The sequence below is a fragment of the Haemaphysalis longicornis genome, unplaced genomic scaffold, assembly GCF_048455015.1.
Source record: "Haemaphysalis longicornis isolate Haplotype H1 unplaced genomic scaffold, Haemaphysalis longicornis Haplotype H1 scaffold_6, whole genome shotgun sequence".
Classification (NCBI taxonomy): Eukaryota; Metazoa; Arthropoda; class Arachnida; order Ixodida; family Ixodidae; genus Haemaphysalis; species Haemaphysalis longicornis.
The window spans coordinates 60,420,160-60,428,467 of NW_027526407.1; the positions used below are offsets into that span (position 1 = coordinate 60,420,160).

General features: G+C 47.2%; 1 protein-coding gene across 2 annotated transcripts in view; it reads right to left on the reverse strand.

Moving 5' to 3' along the window:
- The window catches only part of LOC144142779 (alpha-(1,3)-fucosyltransferase 7-like), a 71,356-nt gene extending 70,224 nt beyond the window's left edge, over positions 1–1,132 (reverse strand). For both annotated transcript variants that reach the window (XM_077674498.1, XM_077674499.1), the window contains exon 1: positions 631–1,132. The gene's annotated coding sequence lies outside the window, so the exon portion shown is untranslated. The remainder of the gene's footprint in view (positions 1–630) is intronic.
- Between the last annotated feature and the right edge of the window lie 7,176 nt (positions 1,133–8,308).

The following is an 8,308-nucleotide window of genomic DNA, read 5'->3' on the forward strand; positions in this document are numbered from 1 at the left end:
TGTCAGAAGGATCGTACGTCAAGCTAGAGTGGAATTTTGTGATCATAGTAATGCTTTGAAAGACGAATTTTTGGAGACGCATCAGGTTTACCCGATCACCGTCAGAGCAGTCCGGCGGGAAAAGGGGGAACGGCTGTACCATGACAGTATCGACGTTTGGCCGAAACTGAAGCACCATGAACTGAACTGTATTCTGGTTTGAAATGGGCGCGCACATGCGGGAGCTAGCGCGTGGAAACGGAGCGAGAACTTCGACGCGACGCCACGCAGAGCTAGGTGACAGTCGAACAAGAGAAAGGAGGAGGAAGATTCTCGGTCGCCATGTCGCAGCTTCATTATGCCATGTCATTATTTGGTCTCTTATTGGCCCGCTCACAGCGGTTCTGAGAACCTCAGTATTTTATCTGGCCGTAAAATGTCGATGTGGGAGCAGTTTTGTGCTGCCCAGTAACTGACTACTCGAAGCTGCTCTGGGCAGGCAAATAAAATTAACCGCTCGTAAACTTAGCTTGCCTTCCTTGCTTTCCCATTCGCCCTATTTACTCGCCCCAGCAACATCGACCCTCAAAACACCATGCGCCGCAAGCAACTGCGTGCCAATCGCCGCTTCCGAGCTCGCAATGTACTCACCCGGACGTGAACGTCGCCGGTCGATATTTCCGGGAAGCGTGTGTCGACCGGGTCGCGGTCCAAGCACTCCGACAACAAGACCCGCCAAACCCGCGTTTCCTCCGCCGCCGCCGCCGCCGAGCCCACAACCGTTGCCCGCAACCTCGCCGCTAGCGCGTTGACACTTCTATTTCTGATGGTCACCTTACTCACGCCAAAACCTCGCCAGAACAAGAGCACGTGTGTTCGGCGATGATGATAGCGGCGGCAAACTTGCCTACTCACGTGGCGACGGCGCCCATGCAAGAGAGTAACTTCGTCGACTTCGTTCTGTCAACGGACGCCTCGCCTAGAGAAGGGCAACAACAACTATATCGCGGCCGGAAATGTGTTCGGCAGCCGCTACTCTACTCGATAGAGGGGTCCGGCGGGCAGCACTGTCAAAATGCACGGGGTCGATTCCACGCCTGCAGGGAAAAAAATAATCTAGCCGTCGTCTACGCTCCGTTCGTTTCAGAGCGTGCGTCGGTTCTCGGCCACGAGGGAAAGAGAAGGCGCAAATTCGGGGGGAAATAAAATAGCAACGGAAGAATCTGCGCCAAAGGGAGCGCCGCTCCGGGCAGCTCTTATGGGGCGCTGCAGCGCCATTGTGGCGGCCGGGCGAACCTTGCAGACGCAACAATTTCGTCGTGCGCAAAGACTGTTCTGCGCGCTCGCCTCTCTCGAGTGGCAGCTGTTTGGAATCTGACAGCGCGGGGATTCATTACGTCAACGCTGCGCCGTTGCACACATTACATGTCTCACATAGCAGAAGTATGTACACGTCTGCACCGGTGTATTGTTCGAGCAGTAGGTATCTTCAGCTGTGTCGTAAATGGAGAGTGAGAAAAAAATAGGCTGCACTCTATAGTTTGCACTGAGCGGGAATGCAGTCATTGAAGTAAAACCTACGCTGAGGTAAAAAGAGCATAACGAAGCTTTACATACATGTAGAGTTATCCCGCTTGGTACCTCTCAGTCAGCTAGCCACGTGGTTATTCTTGGTTATTTTAACTTTTTTTCGTTCTTCCAATTTTCTCAATCTTCTTCTCTTGTTAACGCAGCGCGTGAAGCGCCCCGCGGCACTGAAATGCAGGCGGCGTTAACCGTGAGATGATGATGATGGTGCTGGTGATGATGATTACAGACCTCCCCTTTGAATCGGGGGGACGGCATGCGCCATCTAGCCTATCTTAGTAACTCCGATTTCTTTTTAATTCTGCCCTGCCGCTACCCCTGGCCGGGATGACACTTTATCGACTTCTTCCCTGCTTTTTTTTCCACCAATACTCTAGCCGATGCTTATTAATACCTAGTGCTGGCCAGTTAAAGGAGCCATGAAGACAAAACACAAGTTTGGTTCATTCAAAAGATTGCCTCGTGAGAATCAGACTGAGACCACTTTTAACGAAAACACTGCTGAAATAAGCTATATAATTAGGAAAAAATGAACGGCCATGCGACCCACTAGCTTATTTCCCGCAACAAAACCTACGGTGTCATACCAGACTGCTCTTCCATAGGTGGAGGCCGGCAAAAGCGAACGCAAATTAAGCCGAGCCTAAAATATTGCCGAACGAGCTATTTGCGCCTAAATGTAATGCATATCCATTTTGCAGCAGTAAGGATGGTGCTCTAAACAGGAAAAGGTACGAAAATACGCGTAAACATACAAGTACCTATGCGCACTGCTGTTGGTACTGGGCGCACTATGCTTGTTTTAGCTGCACAGCAGTCCGACGCTTTGGAGTTGTCTTATACGACGCTGGCCGATTGGCGTAAGTGACTTTGCCTTATGTGACCCTGTTTGTCAATCATACCCCTTGTTTTACGAAGGGATTACTTTCTACTGCAACAAAAACAAGCAAGGTATAAATACGGCCAAAAGCAAAGCAATGGCGGAGTGCTGAGTATGCTAGCGCCATCTTGGAGGTTTGACGGCAAGCAAGGCTGCAGAGCCGAATGTCGGAGTGGAAGTTCCTTTGTATACGCGCCGTTATGATTTCATTCTAGACGTCACCAAAACACACGATTTGGCGGGAGAATCAAAATTTTAACCTAAATCGGTAAATTTCTCATTGAATATGGGATCATTTTCTGCCGCGCAAGCGCTGGGGGCACTATAAAACACGAAATCTTTCGAATAAAACAAACTTGTATTTTGTCTTCATGGCTCCTTTAATGCTTCCATCAACTGCGAAGCCAAGTGCGTTAAATCCTAATAGACTCGCCTCTAATCATCTTTCCATTACTTAATGTAAAGTATGAACAGCAATGGCGAAAGGGGCACCCCTGTTGCATACCTCTTAGAATGTACACGGGCTCTGTGCCCATACGCCCTTCCCATGTAATATGCGCGTTGTTTTCCTCGTATATTGCCCTGAGCAGCCCTACAAATTCTGATCCATTCCCGTCTTCTCCTAGTATATGTCACAACAATCCCCTATCTACGTTGTCATAGGCTCCCTTTATGTCCAGAAACATTAGCCATGTTGGCCTGCCTGTGCTGTCAAAATGTCGATGGTGTGAACGAAAAATCACCTAGCGCCACCCTACGGCGCTCCCTGAAACCACAGGGATCGTGAGGCACTACCTCAACAGATGGCGTGCAAGCACGAGCAGAAAGTGGTGACCGCTCGCGGGTACAGTGCCTAGAATATTCTAGGCAAGTATATTCTAGGCACTATAGCACTATAATGCGGGCACCGCTGTGGAGGACGATGGCGTCAACGATGGGGTTTACTGCTGTAATGTAATGCCCCCAGAAAGCTGGCTAGTCCGCGTCGCAGGGGCGTAGCCAGGGGGGGGAGGGGGGGGCACATTGGGCCCATGCCCCCCCACCCCCCTTCGAAATGTTTCGTGCCAGCTAGGGGTGCGGTTCAAGTATCCTGAAGAACCGCCTGAAGTGTCCTGCTGGCGCGGAACCTGCAGTTTTAAGGACATTCCTGTTCATATAAAGCTGCAAACAAGGGCTACGTCAACGTCTGATCCCTGCGCTCGCTCCAGAGGCTGTACAGTGTTAATTAAGGTGGCTAGAATGTACAGTGTACATGTACAATTTACATGTGAAAATATATCTTGCCGCGAGCCGATAGAGGCAGTCCCGCTGTTTCGCTGGCGGAACAGCACGGCCGGGAAATGGTGGAACAGCAGGAAAAGCCTCATATAAGCATACATGAGGTCTGGACTTTAGCGTGTCATTCCTTATCGTTACACTGGTACAAAGTGTAATAACATGTCAGAGCATGTCACTGTATACTTTGTTCAGGCAACTATCAATCCTTGATATTTTTATTTTTCTAGCGATATTACATTTCATTGCCTATTTATTGCAGCTCCATAATTTCTGCTATATGAAAAGCATTGCGCTGCCAATCTTGTATTTCCTCCACATGAACAAAAGTCTACAATTCTGTTTATTTCGGAGCTTTGTTTGTTTTTTGGCACTATTCCATTGTTTCATTGACCTCCCTCCTGGTTAGTATCAGCATTCTGTATTTGCTCAACGGAAGATTTACTGAAGCCATGTCTGTTCGATTTAACGGCTGGAAATAGCATGAAATTTAAGAAACGCCACAAGCTCAACATTTCACAGCAGGGCCATAAGGTGTTGTCCCAAGCGTAAGTTTACTACTCACGTTACTAGCACAAAAAATAACAAAAAGGCGAGTACTTAAGGACGAAGACGCACGTTTGCTAGCTTCACCGCGAGAATGAACAAAAGTTTTCAATTCTCATTATTGCGGAGCTTTGTTTTTTTGGCACTATTCTATTGTTTCATTGACCTCCCTCTTGGTTAGAATCAGCAATGTGCCGCAGGTACAGTTCATTGCGATTAGAATGTGAAACAGACAGAAAACTAGCTTTAGCAAATCTTTCGTGCCAGTTCCATTACCGTCGGCGTAGATAAAAGGCAACCAAGTCTGTGCTTGATAACAACGAATGTAAAGCTTGAAACCCAAAGGGTGGCAAGTCAGTCGTGCGGGCCATAGTTGTACTGTGGAACAGCCAACAAGGGAGAGAAGAGTGCAAAATCTTGATTTTCATCGTTCCGAAACGAAATCCTAGGCCGGTGGCAAGCTTACGCTTGGCCGCTCGATGCTGTCGCGGCCAAGCGTAAGTTAAAGCGATTGATTGATTGATTGTGGGGTTTAACGCGCCGACGCAATGCAGGCGATGAGGCGCGCCGTAGTGGAGGGCTCCGGATTAATTTTGACCACCTGGGGATCTTTAACGTGCGCCGAAATCTCGTACACACGGGCGTTTTTGCTTTTCGCCTCCACCAGAAAAGCGGCCGCCGCGGCCGGGAATCGAACCCGCGACCTCGTGCTCAGCAGCGCAACGCCTTAGCCACTGAGCCACCGCGGCGGGTTAAGTTAAAGCGAGCAGTTAAAAAAGCGAACAGTTAAAAGAGACATGAACATGATACCCTTTATGCAAATCGGCTCTTGCCTTTTCGAGATGCTATTGGAGTGCCCTATGATATATTTGTTGTGATGGGACTGCATAGCTTGTGGAAGTGCCGCATGACTTACAGGCACGCGGAACCCCCTCGCCCAATGAAGCCCATTTTTTGGAAGCAGGCTGCGTTGGTGCGGACCCAGCAGAATGTCTGCACCTGTTGGACGCGTGCGTCTGTTTGCCGGAGTTTTGACGGACGGCCCATTTTAGCTGCAGTGATGCGCCTCTTCTTGGATGACTGATAGTTTTGTGGGCTGTAATAAGTGCAGTTTTCCATTCAATAAAGTGAAAAAAAAAAATGGAGAAATTAGATAGACGTCGGCTTCATAACGCGAAGGACCTAGTTAGATTCTGACTGCGGGAGACGTTTTCTTTTTGTTTTGTTTTTAACACGAAAGTGTTTTATTCCCGGATATACAAATATTTTAATGACGTCATATCCGTCACGGAAATGACGCCAGCGCAAAGAAGCAAGGAGCCTGTAAAGGGTGCACCCCTGCACACATGTTCTTCTTGCGAGGAAGCAACCTTTAGTACTAAAGAGTACTAATAAGCTTTAGTGCCTGCCCTAAGCAACGCTAGTATTAAACCAAGAGTGTAAAACATGGTTATATTAGTCCTTTTTGGTAAGATGACATGTCATCACCCCGCTTCAAAGGGGAAACCAATAGGAATCATCATCATCATCATCAGTACGTTAAAATCAGGATTACTTGTTTTCGGGTTTTGTATTTTAGCGCGAAAGTGTTTTACGCCGGGATGCACCAAGGTTTCGCTGACGTCATATACATCACGGAAACAACGCCAATACACCTTTGTTGAAGCGACCCTCTAGCAGGACGTCGCTCACCAAGCACAAGAAAGCCGCCGACCCTCAAATAATGCTCAGCCGCAGATTTCGCTGCACATTTCCCTTTCGTGTTTTGCCGATTCCTACGACAGGGGAATCAACCACAGTTCTTTGTATTATTTTGTGTAAACCCCTTATGTAAGTTGGCTTTTCTGCGGTTTTGGTCTTTGACCTTTCGCTTCCCCCCGATCATCATCATCACCAGAGAAAGTTAGCTTTCCTGCATTGTTTTGGGGCAACGTCGCAATCTGAGAGGCGTACAGAGCTTCGCTCTAATATTTCAAGGTATTTTGAAAGTGCAAGCTGTACCGCGCACGCCTCTGATCGTCTGCTCACCGCAGCGTGCAGAAGATCGCACCAGGGAGCGGTGTGCAAGCAGACAACGCTCCCATGTCAATTTTTTAAATTCAAAAGAAATTATTCGGACACGAAAAAGTATAGAAACCACGAACAAAGCAAATTATGCGGTGAAAGAAAGACATTAAAATGACCATTTATTAATTGAAAAAATTATGAATGGCAAAATTGATTAATGAAATGCCATGGCGCTGTGTTTTTGTTGCTACGAGGACATGCCGTTAAAAAAATTGGTCTCGTAATTGTTTACTAAGCTGGGAATGACGTCGAAAGATCGCAGTCTTCTGCTGCATCGACTGCCGCACCAATAGTTTACCGACCCACCGGTACCTTAAAGGAGTCATGCAGACAAAAGACAAGTTTGTGTTATTCGAAAGATTTCGTGTTCTATAGTGCCCCCAGCGCTTGTCCGGAAGGAAACGATGCTTTATTCACTGCGAAATTAATCAATTTAGGCTAAAATATGACATCATAACAACAGGTCTTTAAGCTAAACTTGGTTTGGAGCGGATACTTGTTTACTGTTAGTTAATCGAGGTGGCGCCACCACAGCGCGGCAAGCCGCTTTCTGCCTTTGGTTTGTTTGTCACCGTATTTAAACCTGGCTAGTTTTTGTTCATGGAGAAAATAATCGTTTCGTGAAACATAGTGCTCGCTTGACAAATATGGTGACGTAAGACACCGTCGCTTGCGTCAAGCGGCCAGTGTGGTCTGAGACAACCCGATAGCCTCTCAGTGCTGTGCATCTAAACCAAGCATAGTGCGCGCAGTACCAACAGCAGTAAGCATCGATACTTCTACGTTTACGTGTGCTTTGATTATTTTCCCTGTTTGTCCCACCATTCTTACTGATATAAAAAGAATGTGCCCTAAGTTTAAGCGCAAATAGCCCGTTCGGCAATTTATAAGCTCTGCCCTATTTGCGTTTGCTTCTGCCGGCCTCCGCCAATCGCACAGCTGGGAACATATGACATCATAGGTTCTGTTGCAGGAAATGAGCTAGTGGGTCGCATGGCCATTCCCTTTCCTCCTAATTGCATACCCTACTTGACCGAAAAGTGGTGTCAGCATGATTCTAACAAGGCAATATCTTGAATGAACCAACCTTGCATTTTGTCTTCATGGCCACTTTAAGCTCTTCCTCTCCCGTTTCACTACTCCCATGATGAATGCCATGGAAGTTTGCTAAATCTAGTTTAATTTTACAGCGTTCGCCCTGCTCATGCGCGGTTGGTTGGAACCTTTTTTTCTGTTGGGCTTGGAACAGCTCGAGCTAGGACCCTTGCTTTAGTTTTGCTTTTATCTCCGCTCTATTGAGCAACGTACTAATGCGTTTATTTTAGCTTGCTATCGTATAGCAATTCCAGCGTGTATGCTTATTTAAACGAACTCTGCTATTCTTGGCTGTGTGCCTTAATTTACCTCAAATGTGCCTTAGGTTTCTTCCTGGTTGTGTAATGTTGACGTGTATGCGTCATGGCACCGGTTTTACTAGTTTTTTTGTCTGTCTGTATATATTTTGTGTTCAAGCATTATTTCGCCTATTTTTCTGGCTGGTTGGTTAAATAGACAGACAGACAGACAGACAGACAGACAGACAGACAGACAGTCACCAAGAAAGACTGTCGCCTTTAAAAAGCTTCCAACCTCCATTAAACAAGGCCAAGCGCAGAGCCGTATAGTCGGCTTTTTGGTAAGACGTCGCGGCGTCAGGTGGAGATGCACTTCCGGAAAAACGAGATTGAAGACCTATACGCGTCCTTTCTCGCAGAAAGGATTGGTGATTAGCCGATGCTTTACATGGAGCCTCGTTTCATGACAAGATTTACAGCATAAGGTTACATACGAAGCCAAACAATAACGAACCCTTACTTGAAGCAAGCTGTGTTGGTATTCTCGATGATGACATGAAAACGACGCCATTATAAGCAATTCAGGATGCGATATTAGGGCCAACAAAACAGCGGTCCGATTCAGAAACCAGTTTTAATG